The following is a 15,357-nucleotide window of genomic DNA, read 5'->3' as shown; positions in this document are numbered from 1 at the left end:
AATGCATCCCAGAATCATGTTTGCTTTTTCTGCAACAGCATCACACTGTTGACTCATTTAGCTTGTGGTCCACTATCACCACTAGATCCCTTTCTGAAGTACTCCTTCCTAGACGCTTCCTATTCTGTATATGTGAAACTGATTGTTCCTTCCTAAGTGGAGTACTTTGCATTTGTTCTTATTAAACTTCATCCTATTTACCTCAGACCATTCTCAAGTTTGTCCAGATCATTTTGAATTATGATCCTATCCCCCAAAGCGCTTACAACCCCTCTCAGCTTTGTATCTGCAAACTTAATAAGTGTGCTCTCTATGCCAATATCTAAATAGTTGATGAAGATATTGAACAGAACCGGTCCCAAACAGACCCCTGCAGAACCCACCTTGTTATGCCCTTCCAGCAGGATTGTGAACTATTCTCTGAAGTAGTTGCAAAAGTCAGGGGGAAAAAGGACTAATCCTCACATTCCACTGACTTTAAGTAGAGATGGTCAAATTGTTTGATTTTTGGATTGTAAATCTTCACTGGAATTTTGATTGTGAAATAAAAGAGTTTAGATTATTTTTAAAAATGGATTCTCCCTCACCCTTCCCATTTATTAACCAGTTCTAACTCCACAACATGTCTTCTGATGTAAATGATGGCAAAATCAGATTCCCTACATGGTTTTGGTCCAGATTCTATTTTATCTATATCACCAAATTTTCTGGAGTGTTCAGATAAAAGGGAACTGATACTGATTTCTGTTACATGTAATGTAACTAGATATGTTAAACAAACAAAAAATGCAACCATATTTCCTTCAGAAAGAGAGTTGTTTTCAAACAAGCCATTTTATGACACAACATAGACATCCCCCCATCCAAATGTTTTATCCCTAAAGTGGCTGAAAGTTTCTGGGACAGGGTATATAAACCCCTCATGGAGCTAGAAAGAGTTAAGGAGCAGCTCTGGGCCCAAGTGACTCTGCCCCACCACACCTGCATAGCTTAGCTGGAGGATGAGTTGAAAAGACAGCCAGAATACTCAGTAAGCAGGGGGCAATGAGGAAATAGCAGATAGAATAGGGTAATGGACTTACTCTGAAAAGTCCTGGGTAAAAGCACAGTGGGAGCTTTTGATATATGAAAGGGAGGTAAAGGGTATACAAGCTGCAGCTGCCCCTGCTGAGGGACACTAGCTGATCCTTTGTGTATTAAGCAACCCTTCTTTTGCCTGTCAGACTGCATCTATGCCCTGGTAGGAAGGAAGTAGGAAGTAGCCCAGGGAGGCAGCTTCAGAGCTTGTATGGATGCTTGATATTAGTGCCATTCTGGAGGGTCAGAACCTGGTGGAGAGGAGGTCCTTAGCTCCCCTACCACTCACCCTTCCCTGAAGTGAGTATAAACTCCCTTCCTCTTCTCTCCCTGGAAGATAAGGGAAGATGGAGACATCTTGAGATAAGGGTGCGCAAACACAGGAGCCTGGTAGTGGACTGATGAAGACTCTTTCTTTTGTGGGCGCATTGGACATATATATTTTGGTGGACTCTGTTACCCTCAGAATCAACTGGTGACCTGGCGGATTCTCTGAGTCACCACCCGCTACAAGAAGGTCTGCTCCGGTGTGGTTGGGGGATAGGGATGTTGGAGATGCAGGAGATCTGAGCCTCAGTGATTATTAGTAAATCCAGCCCCATCACAGAATCCAAACTCTGATTAGTCATGTCCTATGTACAATTAGTACATCTCAGAGTCTGCAATCTCATACAAGGTATCTGAAAAGTCCGTCATGATGAATGCTGGTAGAAGAAATGGAGTAGACACTTTTTTTCTCAACAAAGACTGCAACCACCACAGTCAAGTGGTCACTACTTAGCTGCTAAAAGCCTTTTTATCTGAGCTGATGCAAAGTCTGCCTGAATTTCCTGCAAAGATTAAATCTCAGGTAGATTTCCCTGCTTTGTGTTTTAGCACAGAAAACAATTCCATAATTTCTCTTGTCAGAATATATCAACAGTGGCAGATTTTTAAAAAAATTCTAGGGTTTGGAGGCATCTCAGAGTTTTACAGCAATACTCTGCCTTGCTGGAGAGGGAATGTAACAGGCTCCCATTTCATATTTGGTAGTATTGCACATCCAGTTTGCAGTTTCTGAGACAAATCCTCAGCTGGAGATAGACTGATGTTGCTGAGTTGACTTTTGTGGTGCACAATCAATTTTACACCTGCTTTGTAGGTGTAAAATCAGAACTCGTGTCCACTCTTGACAGTGTCAGGACCAAGCTAGTCTGGAACAAGCTTTTACTTTTATAACTGCTTAGTGGTGAAAGGAGAGGACTGAGTCACTTCCAATCACTGCTTGCTATGAAAGGAAAGAAAAGAGAATGCTACCTTTTCTGAGCCTTAATTGCAGCGTGTTTCACCTGGTTTACTTCCTCTAGCTGAATCTCCTAATTGCTAAAAATGTTTTAATCATTATATACCAGTGAAGAAAACATAATATTATGACAGCACTTTCCAATACAATGGAAAAATACAAAGCACTGTACTGAACAAATGCTTACAATGACTGTGTTCATTTCAACATTCAAACCTGGCCTTTAAAGCAACACTAGCTCAGGAGAGTTCCTCTCTGCCAGCTGCAGTTCTTTGCTTCTTGTAAGTGATCAGGTATGGTCACTTCAACTCAGTTGACTAGCTGATTCATTCTGTATATTGTGTGTCTCAGACCATCTCCACACTAGGAGATTATTTCAAATTTATTAAGTTCAACTCTGGGCCCCTGATTTTACAAATTCGAACTTCCACGTCCTCACTGTGGAGAAGAATCGAATGTAGTCTGAGGCAGGCTTCGTTAATGTGGACATGCTACCTCGGTCTCAGAACTCCAGGAAGCACTCTGGGGAGCTGCGGGAGGTCTCCTGGAGGCCAATTAGTTCAAATTAGCAGCCGTGGAGCATCCACATTAACATTATTTCAGACTCACAAGTTTGGAAATAGTGTTCTTCCTCATGGAAAGCTGGACTGCAGAGTTCAAATTCTGCGGTCCCTTATTCCGGAATAACGGGCTTGGTAGTGTGGATGCATCACTTACAAATTCAACCTTGGGGGGTTATTTTGGACTAAGGTCATAGTATAGATCAGCCATCAGTGACACAACCCAGAAAAACCCACATTCACCAATTTTGTCATTTTGAAAGTGAGAATACAATTGTAGTGAGGGACTGATGATCTCTTGTGTCCTGCAGCAGTGTGTTAAAATCCATAGATAAATACATGGAAAATATCCATATGCATGCACACCCTTAAGAGGAGATAGCATTGCAGACCAAGTTTGTTAGAATTCTTTCAATATTATTAGTGTTCAAAACAATGTTATGGGCCCATTATATATGTATGTGTGTGACAGTATGAAGGAGTGATACGTAATCATCTTGTGTCAACTGCACTAGACAGTGTTTTCACTTGTGAAACCACAATTTCTTTACTGTAATTACTATTGCACATGATCATTTATTTGCTTCTAAGGTGTATCTTGCTGCACTGGAATTGACATAGGATGTAATTGATCTGACCACTGCAATATAATTTCAGCTTCAAAAACAGCATGACTGATTTTAAGGCCCATCAGGTTCTCCTTAATTAGATCCCAGGAGATTATATTCAGATATAATAAGCATTCTGTTGCCATCATTGGGCACAGTTGTAAAGTCCACACATTTTATAGAAATCTGATCTCTTAATTAGTTAGACAAAGTGGAATGACTTATTACAGCAAAGGGATTAAGTGGTTTAATGACTAAATTCTACTTTGTGGAAGAGGATCCATGCATAGATCTCTGGCTGCAAATAAAACAGCACAAAGCAAGCTAAGTGCTGGTTCTCTGTAACTCAGGGAAACAGGCAAGGAGGATGGTTTCTAGAACTGAACTGCTCAAATGCTTGACAAGTGTTCAACCAGCTAGTGTCAAGCCTAGGTGCTAAATCAAAGTGTGCCATTGATAGCTAGGGTTCCTCTTCCAACTGCTTAACACAGACTTGGTTCCTTGCTCCATAAGCCATATGTGCAGTACATAGAATATCATTCTAACTAGCACTGACATTATCTGAAGCACATTTTATGCTTATATGTGAACTAGAAGACTGGAGTCAAAGCAGATCATCAGAAACTGAGTACCATGGCAGATTTTCCTAGACAATATTTTACAAAACTGTCACCCAAAGTCTAAATATCACAAAATCTTATGCTGGACCCATCCGTGAGTCATTTTCCATGTCAGCAAAGCCTAAAGGGTTGCAGTATCATTTTGGCATGGCTGTCAATGAAGTGGAAAAGCATGTCATGCATCTCCATTTCTTTGCTATGGCTTGTCCTAGGCGGGTGACTGGGGGAGAGAATCATGGCCTTGCTTTCTCTTTCAGCCCTATGGAGAGTGGAGTTTCTGTATTTGCCCAAGGATAGGGAATATGATTCTTCCTAACCTTTGTGTGACAAGGAGGTCTCTCTTTCTCTCCTCCTCCCCCCACTCATACATTTGTACATGGATACAGCTATAATCTAGCCCCAAGTGCCTAGTTATCAGAAAGCCCCTTGCTGAGAATTCAGAGCAAACAATTGGGAAGGAGGGCAACTTTAAAGAGAGAAATAATATCTCTGAGGCAGGGAAGGAGACAGAGCTCCAAGAAAAAAAGATGCCAATTTAATGTTCTTTTCATAAGTATCTGACTGTTTTCATGCTTGTAGAAGATTCTTATCTTCCAGCATTTCAAAGTAATGGTATGATGAAATGGTGTTTCCTACTAAGAATTATAAAATGAACAGGGTCAAGATTTTATCTGTGTCAAATTGCCACCTTTTTTTAAAAAAAAGAAAAACAGAAGCCTTTCTCAAGTCCCAAGTCCATACAATGTTCTTGAATGCTAATATTTGCACTGGGACAGTCACACAGACAGATATGTATTATATAGAGCTAGGCAAAAAGTCTGAATGAAACTTTGTTTTTGAAAAATGCAGATTTGGCAACACTGATTTGTGAATTCATTTTGATTTTGATGAAGTGTTTGTGTGGGAGTGGGCTGAAGCAATACAAAAAAGTCATAATTTTATCTGAACTATTTCTAAGCAAAATGTTTCAATTTGTATTTCCAGTTTTATTTCTGGTTAGACATTTATTTCAATTATACGTACATTTTTAAACATGTACAAAACAAAAGCAAAATGTTTCATTTCACGGTGAACAACATGCTTTGTTCCACTAGGATGATTTTTTCTGACTTTTCCCCCCCAGAACTGCCAATGAACTGAAATATAAGTTATTTACATAGCTGCTGCATCACAGAAAACTTCCAGGAGACAGGCTGAGAATATTTTTCTGATTGTTTATTTACTACCCTGGAGTCACTTTCACTTAAATTGGTGTCATAATGAATAAAAAAAAATCAGTTTAAAGTCTTTCTTGAAATCATGGGCAAATCAACCAGTGAAAATGATGGCTTTCTTTGCCCTAGTCTACACTTGAAATTTAAGTTGACCTCACTATGTCATTCCTGGGTGTAAAAAATTCACCGTACTGAGCAAATGAGTGAAGTCAACCTCATTCACAGTTCTTATGCAGAAGAATTCTGTTAACTTAGCTATAACCACTCAGGGTAGTGGATTTCTGACTTCAATGGGAAAAAAACCTTCTAATGATGTAAAAAATGTCCGCAGTACAGCACAACAGTGGCATAGCTATGATGATACTGTGCTGCCCATATTGTAGATGTTCTTTTTGTCTCCCTTAGGAATTTGCAATAGGCTTGTCATACTGCTTGCTGGCTTCTCATTGTTGAATCAGGACCAATCCCCACTCTAGACAATAATTCCAACAGCCTGAAGTGACAATTTGATAGCTCAAAGGAGGTGCTTTCAAACTGATCATTTGATATGTTAGCTCAGAGCTGCGATAGCAGGCCCCCTAGAGGGAGAACTAGTCATTTAAAACTACGATTAAAGGAGCAAAAGTCTTTCATTGTGTTATTTTAAAATTTTAGTTTTAGTCTGACAGCTGAAAAAAAGGCTAAATGCATGTGTATTTTTCTCAGATTCTGCCTTCTAATTACACTAGAAAAATATTATTATCCTAAGTGGTCTCCTACTGTGATCACTTTTTAATCAGTTTACAGTCACTACCATGCTTAAAATAATTTTTCTGTGCAATACACATTGTTTGAATTTTTGCTACCATTTTCCAAGACTACACTATTGAATTAGGGTGAATGACAAGACAATCAAAACTTCTTTCCAATGTGAAAAAACTTCATAGTACAAAGCACTATGGGTAATAACAGATTGCTATTTATAGGAGATAGACTTGCAGAGATTTGGGTACGTCTACTCTGCAATAAAACACCTGCATCTGGCCTATTTCAGCTGACTCGGGAACAGAGTGCAGGCCTTTAATATGGCAGAGGAGGTATTTGGGCTCAGCCACCAGCCAAGGGAGTTATATTGCTCTATAGGCATTCCTTTTAAAGTTTGATTTGTCAAGAGGCACTCAGCATTTGCAACTCTCATTAACTTGAGTTGTGTATGCTCAGCATTTCTGAAAACTCTGTCTCGTGTGACTCCACAGGAGCAGTGACAGACCCGCAGAGCTGAGAACAAAACCCCTGAGGTCAGACTTCCAGGCCCAGTTCTAACCACTAGACATTGTTATAGAATTTGCAAAAATACTGTTATTCTTAAATTATTAATAGGAGGTATATTTAAAGGGAAGAACATTCTGCATAAATAGATTCAGATCCTCAACTAGTGTAAATTCCTGTATCTCCATTGACTTTCAACATCTGAGAAATAAGTCTTTAAACATCAATGGACTTTCCACATCATCCTTTAAAGATGATCAGACTCTGATTCTAAAATCTTACGTTTGCTCCTTTTATTACTCTATTGTTTCTTTTCTTGTCAGTGCTGATTACGGTTACAAAAGCTGTGTATAAATAGACGCCTTTATTTTTTTCTAATCAGCATCTTCCTCTCTGATTAATTCATCGATGTCCTCACAGTTCAGTTTTTGACATCACAGCTTATTATTATCACCCTGGGGAAATGAGCATTTCAGGAAGTAGGCGGAGAGTGACTACAAAAGAAAAGGCTTCTTTTTATACTTACATTTCCTGGTGCTGGAAAGATGAATCTAGAAAAAGGCAACAACTGTAACTTGCCACCTCTAAAAATGTTTGTGAGTGTGGAAGTGGCTTTTTAAAATACATGAAACACTGCTTGCACAATTAGCATTTCAGGTCCATAAACAGGGGTCATTCACTAAAGTGTGTGCAATAGGCAGAAACACACCGATCATACATATCTATTCTAGCATTCAACAGTATGTCTCTGTTGCCCCAAAATAAAGAACAACACAAAGGTAGTGAACTAGGGAAAATATATAAATAATAATATTGAGAGTAATAAAAAATAGTTCAGCATTCCCATTGTCTCAAGCTTTCTGGGCAGGTATCCATTTTAAAACAGAAAATCTAGTCACACATTGTTTCCAAGATATTTGTTTACAGAGTAGAAAAACAAAGCTCTGAACTTACTCATTTAAAAAAGTCTTCTCTAATGATATTATTCAGAGATCTCTGCTATGCAAAACTTTCATCTGGGTCATGTTAGGCCAGTAAACCAGACACATAAGATAAATAACTAAGGTATCCAAAGCAAATGCAGCCCTGTCCTTCCATTTTCCAAAACTTCAGCATTTACAGAACTGGCAGTAAAGAAAAGTGACCAGAGAAGAAACATGAATTATTCCCCGCAAGTCCTCATGTTAAAGCAAGACCATCAAAGTATTATAGGTGAAATCCTGGCCCCATTGGTGACAGTAGCACCATTGCTGTCAACTTCAGTTTGGCCAGGAGTTTACCCTGTAGGTATAAGGTATAACAACTTTATCCTCTTCCCCTCTGCTGATTCTAGTTCATCCTCAGGGTACAGACAGCCTGTCTTCCTTCTCCTCTTCCCCAACCTCTGTGATATAAAAAGGGGAATTCATCTCTGAGTTCACCCAGTGATCCAAAGTAGCTTGAGTTTTCTCTATACATGGGCTGCTCGGGACCATCCCCTTCCTTGGTGTATGCATGACAGCTACCCTAACTTGTGCCTGCACTATTAAAACTCCCCCTCCCCCTCCAAAAGGGTACACACTACTGGGGAACTGCCTGGTTTTAGAACTACTCTGACCACTTCTCCTCCTGTTTTTTATCCGATTCCTCCCTCCCTTCTTTCCTCCTTCCCTTCTCCACCTGATGCTTGACCTGCTCTAGGCCTTCTCAGGCATTCTTTATGCACAGGACTCCTGTGGGGCAGATCCATCTTTGTCCCTCAAAAGAAGTTTCCTGTGCAAGTGATGTTCAAAGCAGGAACTTGCCAACTTGCATTCCCTGTGTGGCTGGGTGAGCTGGTTCAGAAAAAAAATAACCAAGCTGGATCTTTTTTCCAAACTTGAGTCAAACCCAACAATTATGAGATTCAAAGGAGCAATGTTTTTTTCCCCTTATTATTCAAGCTAGTTGAAAAACATAACTGAAATATTTTTTTCTTTTTCAGAAAAAGGCAATAGAATGTTCATGGAAAAAAGTGTCTTTTAAAATGACCTGCTCTATTTTTTTTTTCATTGTCATGATGCATATTCACAACTCCTGCTTCCAACTGGAAGCAAAAGTTTTGAAAACAGAAGAGTCCCAAGCATGTTACAGGTTGGGGACTGACTGGCTAAGTATCAGTTCAGCAGAAAAGGACCTGGGGATTACAGTGGATGAGAAGCTGGATATGAGTCAACGGTGTGCCCTTATAACCAAGAAGGAGAATGGAATATTAGGTTGCATTAGGAGGAGCATTGCCAGCAGATCTAGAGAAGTTATTAGTCCCTGGAGTATTGCATCCAGTTCTGGGCCTCCCACTATAGAAAGGATATGGACACATTGTAGACAGTCCAGCAGAGGGCAACCAAAATGATTAGGAAGCTAAAGCACATGACCTATGAGGAGAGGAAGAGGGATTTGGGCTTATTTAGTCTGTAGAAGAGAAGGGGGGTGGGGATGGGAATTTGATAGCAGCCCTCAACTTTCTGAAGGGAGGTTCCAAAGAGGATGGAGAGAGGCTGTTCTCAGTAGTGATGAATGGCAGAATAACGAGCAATGATATCAAGTTACAGTGGGGGAGGTCTAGGCTGGATATTAGGAAAAACTATTTCATAAGGAGGGCGGTGAAATACTGGGATGGGTTACCTAGGAAGGTGGTGGAATCTCCATCCCTAGAGGTTTTTAAGTCTTGGCTTGACAAAACCTTTGCTGGGTTGATTTAGTTGGGATTGGTCCTGCTTTGGGCAGGGGGCTGGACTTGATGACCTCCTGAGGTCTTTTCCAGCCCTAGGATTCTACGAAAACTTATCACAAAGGCTGTTTTTGCATTATTTCTGGCACACCCAAAAGCAAAAAATAAAATAATAGGAATCTCCAAAAAATGCGGGTTCTCTTGAAATTTGCAACTCAGTTTTGCAGAGCCAAAAGCAATCAAACTTTTAACAGTGTTGAGTCAAACCAAATATCCAAATCATATTGCGGAATGATCCAGAGAGAGTTCCAAATCAGGATGTCTACACCATGGTAACTGTAATTGAAAGAGGACAGGCTTGGCTGATTCCTGAAGTCTATCCCTACAACTGACACTGATTCTCTCTGTAACTTAAGGCCACATCTACACTACATGGAAGATCAATGCTCTAGAGGTCGATCTTCTAGCATTCGATTTAGCAGATCAGGTAGGGACCCATAAATCAAATGCTGAGGACAGGCTCTGGCCAGTAGTTCTCCTTTTGTGAGCAGTAAGGGAAGCTGACAGGAGCATTTGCTCCCAACATCCTCCTGTTGTGTGGACAGTGCGGATATGTCGACTCTAGCTAGAATCATAGAATCATAGGACTGGAAGGGACCTCAAGAGGTCATTGAGTCCAGCCCCCCGCCCTCAAGGCAGGACCAAGCTCTGTCTACACCATCCCTGACAGATGTCTCTCTAACCTGTTCTTAAATATCTCCAGAGAGGGAGATTCCACCACCTCCCTTGGCAATTTATTCCAATATTTGACCACCCTGACAGTTAGGAATTTTTTCCTAATGTCCAATCTAAACCTCCCCTGCTGCACTTTAAGCCCGTTACTCCTTGTCCTGTCCGCAGAAACCAAGAGGAACAAATTTTCTCCTTCCTCCTTGTGACACCCTTTTAGATATTTGAAAACCGCTATCATGTCCCCCCTTAATCTTCTTTCTTCCAAACTAAACAAGCCCAGTTCATGAAGCCTGGCTTCATAGGTCATGTTCTCTAGACCTTTAATCATTCTTGTCGCTCTTCTCTGTACCCTTTCCAATTTCTCCACATCTTCCTTGAAATGTGGCGCCCAGAACTGGACACAGTACTCCAGCTGAGGCCTAACTAGTGCAGAGTAGAGCGGCAGAATGACTTCACGAGTTTTGCTTACAACACACCTGTTGATACAACCTAGAATCATATTTGCTTATTTTGCAGCAGCAGCACACTGTTGACTCATATTCAACTTGTGGTCCACTATGACCCCTAGATCCCTTTCCGCTATGCTCCTTCCTAGACAGTCGCTTCCCATCTTGTATGTATGGAACTGATTGTTCCTTCCTAAGTGGAGCACTTTGCATTTCTCTAGGTAATTAACATATGAAATTGCATATCTTATTTCAACCTTCTTCTGTAGTGTAGACCAAGCCTTAGAGAAGTCACTCAGACCTCACTGCTGCCCATGCTATCCTCTAGGCCTCTTGGATTTTGCTGAGTGATTATTCTATATAATTGATAAGGCTGAGGAAACAGGCAAATTCCATTTACAAAACATTCAAGCTTCTTTTTCAATGGAGGCACAATGGTTTCCCAGAGGAAAAGTAGTAATTTCTAGTAGAAGATTTTCTTTTGATATGTATATCACTTTTTACATCTAGAGTTAATTGGCTGAAAGTGTGGTTCTACTCTGAAAAGTGACTGTGGCATCACAGGGTTCCATGTTTATTGTCTATCTTTGACTCCCAGTGCAAACTGGCTCATTTTACAATTAAAAAAATCAGATAAAAATAACACATAATCACAAATGCATTCTGCAATCAAGTCCAGGGGTGTTCTTTCCTCTTGGCTCTTTATTGTTATTACTGTAGTGCTTTAATAATTCTTTATGGTTATTTATGAATTGTTAATTGCACAAAAATGTGTTCTGTACTTTATAAGATGTAAAGGAAGACATTTTTCTGCTCTAATTAGCTTATGCAATAATCTGGGACCTAAAGGCACACTATAGGTGAAATTAAGGTATTCACTTTGGATAACATTAGATAGTAAAAAATGATATAAGTGAGTAGGCATCAAGTAGAAATGGTATGGCTTTGTGCTAGGATTATAATAAACAAACAAGCAAATAAAAATAATACAGTGGATCAACACATTTTGAAGAAGTTGACAAGTTGAACAGTAATAAATACATTACAATAGTTTGACCTAAACTAATATATTTGTTTTGATTTCAAACATTTTAAAAGATTTTATTTTACTTTAAAAAATAAAAAGTAAAAGACATTTCAAAAAAGAAAAGTTGCTTTGAATTGAAAAGTCAAAAAGCTTTATTTTGAAACTGTCAGAATGAAACATTTTTATTTTGCAGAGGTGGAGTGTGGTTGAAGTGAAAAATTCAACACAATCACCACAAATTCATGAAGTGTTTGGATATCACCAAATCTGGTTATCTTTGGTGATATATATTTTCCAGTTGGAAATTTCACCTAGCTCTATCTTTGTGCCACATTTAACTATTCTGCTAAAATAAAAGCCCTTTCCCAATTGTGGGTGGTTCAAAGCCCCTGTAATGATGAGAATTTGGTAGTGAGGCACAAATAAATACAACCAAAAACATTAGTTGGTGCCAAATAAGACAGATCCAGGAATCTCTCAGGATGAAAGATGCATCAAAAGATTGTGTGAATATTGAGGTGGAGGCAGGTAAAGACTATCAAGCTCATAGTGGCTAGAGCCATTACTACCAACAATTTTCTAGGAAATGTTTTGATCTGAAATTCTTTTTGAACTGAAAGTTTTCAATGAGCAGAACTTTTCTTAGTGATTCCTTCATGTATATGAATCAGGAATAGCACCAGAACAGTGCATTTGTAATTTCCATTGTCACTGAAGCTGAGTTGCTGTTACTTTTCTTTCTGGCCCAGATGCTTGTGGTTCAACTGATGCTGCTCATATTTGGTGCTGATCCTGCCTTGTACTGTTGGGGTGGTAGAAATACCTGCTCCTCTGTAAGAAGTCTAGTCACTCAGCTGCACAATTAAATCAAGTATCAGAGGGGTAAACATGTTAGTCTGAATCTGCATAAACAACGAAAAGTCCTGTGGCACCTTATAGACTAATAACTTCTCGTTGTTAATTAAATCAAGGACTCTTTCGGCTATGTGGAAATTAAAGATCCCATGGCATGTTTTCAAAAGAATATACAATAATCCCAGTGATTATTTGGATTCCCAGCCTCTAGACTACCCAAGCATCAAACTTGGCGTTTTAAAAAGCACTTGGGAATACTTGCATGGAATACAAAAGGCACTCACCCAAGTCTAACTCTCTTCCTTTTTTAAAATGACTTTTGGGTGTTTATTACATGAGGTGTGTAGGTTACACAACTCCTCCCTGTTTCACTGAACTCTTTTCTGAGCAGTGCCAGTTGGCTGAGTCTGTTCAAAGTCTCTCCAAAACACAAAGGAGTCCTCAGGATGAGTCTAGGGTTTTGCTAGCCCACCACTTATTATTGGGTCAGCTTCCTGAAAGAGTTGAACTCATGAGAGGGACATGACATGTGATCTGGTGGTGAGAAGTCGGTGACCTACTGGATGGTGATGATGGTTGGGAAGTGCTCCAGCTCATGCTGTCCATGATATAGTCAAGCAATTTAAGTATGGGCAGATAGTTCAAAGTTATTTGTGGCTAGATTCAGCAGCTGGTGTAATCACTCTGCTCCCACGTTTTTATTGATGATGATATTTCTTCTGTGCTCTCTGCTTCTGAAGTGTCTTCCCCCATGCACATTTATCCAAATCATCCTAAAACTCACAACGCAAGAAAATCTTCTTTGCTGAGATTTCCAATGTTATGATTTAGTTTCTCTCTTTGATCTTAGCAACAGATGCCATTCTCTGCACAGGGAAAACAGCAACTCTTCATCCTCCTCTCACCCTCCACTTCTCCCTACATCATTGTCTTCTCAGCTTACCCTCTTGTGGAAGAGTTGTCTCTAGGACACTCATACTTCAGTGGCATGGTACGTACAGTGCCTAGCATGATGCGGTCCTGGTCCATTATTACTATTATTATTAATAATAATAATAATTAATACATTTGTTAGATAGCTAGGATTTTGTTAGCCCTGTTATATCAGGTTTGTATGACTTACTGTACCTTGAAGCAAAATGCAGGACAATGTAGCACCTTGAAGGTTCACAGGTATGGGAATCCAGTAAAAAAAAGACTGACTAAAGTTTCAGATTGTATAGTATACAGGTCCAAGACTCCCCAAAAAATGCTCCCTCTTCTTCCCCCAGGTTTCAGGTTCCTGGCCATCTCCTTTATCCCTGAAGTAAAAGGCCTAGGGCTAACCTTTTTGCCCATTCATTCTATGAGTTATGGGAACAAAAAGGGGAAAGCAGCCCACTCAGTCCAGATGGGCTTTGGGACTAGGGATCGCTGCCACCTTCCTCATTGTCTTCAAAAGACATTGAATGACTTGTTCTCATGAGGGACTTAGGGGGGCTACTAAGTAAGACCCACCATATCCTGCAATTTTATAGTCTTTGTTATGGGAGAACAATGCACAATACTTTCCTCAGACCCACAAAGGGCATAAGGAGCAGGGAAATAAAACTTGTCATGGCTGCTAGTCAATTTTCTATTAAACTAGCTATAAAAACACTCCATAATATCAGCTATAGTATCTATAAAATATACAGGGATTCCCTAGCAACCACACATAGCCACACACAGGGGATTGTAGTTTTCTTGTCTAGCACACAGTTACTAGGAAGCCCTTAGGGTTCCTACTGGATTGAAGAGAGTCTGCAGCCATCTCAATAGGGTTATGGCTGGCAATGGGAACATCCCTGTTGCACTATGGAGGAGAAGTGTTTTCACTTCCAGATCTCTGTGGAAAAAAAAGGATAGTAGAAGGCAGCAGTTCATGCCAAGTATTCTCCGGAATTTCTGGTAGAACAGTCACCAAGCACTCTTTGGCAACCAAAAGGTAGAGGCAGAAGATGCCACCCACCACAGGGTATCAATGAGCAAATTGTCCATCTTCCTAAAAAGCATCAAAAATTAAAATGGGAAGTCCTGGAATCTAGGTTTGGGAGGCAGGGTATGACTGAGGCACAAATATTGGGGAGCAGAGCCGTGTGGATTTTCTGCATTTGGCTTCAATTCACAAAATAATAGACCATGAACCCATCCTGATTTGGGCTGGGTTATGCATTTATGTGTGAGCCTGTGACTTGTCCATAGTCATGACTCTTTTATTCTCAGTCCGAAGAGCAGCTATGGTCCCTGATAACCCATTTCACAACAAAACTTTAAAAACAATTAATGGTCCTGCAGCACCTTAATGGTATGTCTAACTTGCACCCTCTTTTGAGAGAGGGATGCAAATATAGACATTTGAAATTGCAAATGAAGCCAGGATGTAAATATCCCATGCTTCATTTGCATATTAGCGTTATGCGCTATTTGAAATAGAGCTATTTTGAAATAACAGATGCTGTTAAGACGCGGTTATTTCGAGAGAAAACCCTTCTCTAGAAATAACTGGTAAACTGGGTTGTAGATTGTTAATGATGTCCTGGAGGGGTTTAAGTTGGGGGTTGTTGGTGATGTCTAGTGGTGTTCTGTTATTTTGTTTGCTGGGCCTATCTTGAAGAAGCTGATGCCTGGGTACTCACCTGCCTCTGTCAATCTGGGTTTGTTTTTTTTCACTTCCCCGGGTGGGTATTTAAGTTTTAAGAATGCTCCATATAGATCCTGTAGGTGTTTGTCTCTGTGGGATTGGAGCAATCTGGTTGAATCTTAGGGCCTAGTTATAAACTATTGATTGGGAAATGTGTCTTGGATGAAAGCTAGAGGCATGTAGGTAAGTACAAAGTTCAGTAGGTTACTGTATAAGGTGGTGGAAATGTGTCCATCATTTAATTGTACTGTGGCATCAAGGAAGTGGATCTCTTGTGTGGACTGGTCCAGACTAAGGTTGATGGTGGGGTGGAAGTTGTTGAAATCCCTGGGGAATA

Source organism: Pelodiscus sinensis, chromosome 1, assembly GCF_052426305.1.
Source record: "Pelodiscus sinensis isolate ZL-2025 chromosome 1, ASM5242630v1, whole genome shotgun sequence".
Taxonomy (NCBI): Eukaryota; Metazoa; Chordata; order Testudines; family Trionychidae; genus Pelodiscus; species Pelodiscus sinensis.
Note: the sequence above shows the minus strand (reverse complement) of the source record.